Genomic DNA, 2,428 nt, shown 5'->3' with positions numbered 1-2,428 from the left:
CCAGTTTTTGAGAGAATGTAATTGGACCACTTTTCCTTTCATTTCTCCCCTTAAACCTGTTGTCTTCTTACATTCAATTTTCTGCCTACTTGTACTGCCTTTGTGGTACCCAATTTCTGCCCCAAGAACATTACCACCATCAGAAATGGCCTAGGTCAAATGTGACTAGCGTTTAAAAAAGATAATTGGCCTGATTTCTTTGGATTCCCAGCTAAAAACACAAAAGAAGAAAACAGATAAACATAACAGGACAAACAAAACAGGACTTCAGTTTCCTTCACTTTCTTCTGAATTCTGAAGACTTCTTAGAGCAAAAATCACACATGTACTGAGGATTCGATTATATTAAGAAGTTTTATTATTTTTGCTGGTTGTGATGTTATTATGGCAGTGTTAAAAAGAAAGTTTATAACTAAAATATTTATGGTCAAAATTAGTCTAATGTCTGGAATTTGATTTTTAGTCCTGGAGGAAAAAAAACAAAATAAGAACAACAAAATTATGATAAATGCTGAAGATTGGGTTATTACCCAACACGGGTACATGGGTACTCATTTTAGTATGATTTCTACACTGTTTTAGTGACCAAAACAAAAAGTTAAAAATTTAATACTTAATATATATATTATATGCTTTATTTGTATATTAGATATATTTTCATTTTTAGTTTCATCAAAGAATTGCTTTTCTGTTTCTTTTTAAAAAATATTTTTGAGTTATAAATGACATAAAATATATTAGTTTTAGTAGTACATGGCATGTGTTTCTCGAAAATCATTGCAGTGTATATAGTTTTCTTTCAGCTTTATTGAGGTATAATTGACAAAATTGTAATTATACAATTACAAATTATAAAGTTGTAGGATATAGTTAAAGTATAAAGCATGATGATATACTTATAAGGTAAATCAAAACTACAATGAGATATCACCCCAAACCTGTTAGGATGGCTATTATTAAAAAATAAAGTGTTTGTGAGGACATGGAGAAATTGAGACCCTTGTACACTGTTGGTGAGAATGTGAAATGGTGCAACAGTTATGGAAAACACCACTGAAAGTCTTAAAAAAAGTAAAAATAGAACTCCCAAATGATCCAGCAATCCCACTTTGGATATTTATTAAGAAGAATTAATAGTCAATTGCCAGTAGTCTGTAATAGAAAACTCATAGAGGCAGAGAATACAAAAGTGATTGCTAGGGACTGGGGAGGGTGGAGGAAATGGGGAGTTGTTGTTTGATGGGTACAGAGTTTCAGTTATGCTGGATGATATTAGAGATCTGATGTGCAATGTAGTGCCTATAGTTAACAATAAGCTATTGTGCACTTCAAAATTTGTTAAAAGGGTAGATACTTCTCTCTCTCTCTCTCTCTCTCACACACACACACAAACACACATACACACAACCACAACAACAGCAACAACAAAAGGCCATAAGGAAACTTTGGGAGGTGGTGGATATGTCTGTTACCTGGTTTGTGGTGATGATATAAGAGGTGTTTACTTATGATCAAATGCATTAAATATGTACAGTCCTTTGTATGTCAGTTATATCTCAATAAAAGTGTTGAAAAGAAAAATCTGAATAATGGCAAGAGTTGGCAGGTTTATTACTGATTTGCTGGTTTTCTTTAAATATTCTAGAAATTATTTTATTGTTGATTTTAAATATTGCAAATAATTTCTCCCAATCTGTCAGGGTTGTCCAGAGAAACAGAACCAATAATATATATGTATATACGTCAGTAATTCGGGTCTTTCTGATGAGAAGAAAAAGTTAATATTTAATTCACTCAAGTCACCTTAGATTCAGTTGAACCAGACCATCACTCATTCAACAAGCAATTGAAAAACTGGCTCACAATAGGTTGTATATATGAGTCAAAAAAGGAGCATATTGGTGAACCAGGATCGAAAAAAAAGGTGTATCTTAAATAGCTCAAACAATTCTGATATAAAGCTCAAAGTCTAAGTCTTGAGATCCAAATAGCCAAGAAAAGAGGGTAGAATTATCTTCAACCAAGCTTCATAGAACTATATTTCACCTTCAGTCAGTTGATGCCTGCCTGAATGTAAACCCCATTTTAGAGGAGGCTTGATAATCATTTGGGGACAATAAGGACTAATGTGTCATAAAAGTGTCATAAAATTGGAAGGTGTTCTGAAGTATTTACGTAGTCATAAACTTACAATTTCTATTAAATGGGGGACTTTGAACAATGTGTTCCCAGTAGTTCAATTACACCTAAATCACAGGTTTAAAAGACTCCATTACCTGTTTTACTATAATTCCTTCCGAGGGTTAAACAGTAGTGAGCAATCAGTTGGAATTCCTACACAGGAGTTTAAGTAAAGTGGAGATGCCAGGGATCGAACCCGAGACCTCATACATGCAAAGCATGCGCTCTACCACTGAGCTACATCCCC

The 2,428-nt window shown here is 33.4% G+C and overlaps 1 non-coding gene across 1 annotated transcript; it reads right to left on the bottom strand.

Annotated features, from left to right (window-relative positions):
- Positions 1 to 2,356: 2,356 nt before the first annotated feature.
- Positions 2,357 to 2,428, bottom strand: TRNAA-UGC (transfer RNA alanine (anticodon UGC)). Its single transcript has one exon. It is a non-coding gene; the product is annotated as a tRNA-Ala (tRNA).

The sequence above is a fragment of the Vicugna pacos genome, chromosome 20 (genome assembly GCF_048564905.1).
Source record: "Vicugna pacos chromosome 20, VicPac4, whole genome shotgun sequence".
NCBI classification, from domain to species: domain Eukaryota; kingdom Metazoa; phylum Chordata; class Mammalia; order Artiodactyla; family Camelidae; genus Vicugna; species Vicugna pacos.
Note: the sequence above shows the minus strand (reverse complement) of the source record. Positions and strands in the feature narration are given on the sequence as shown.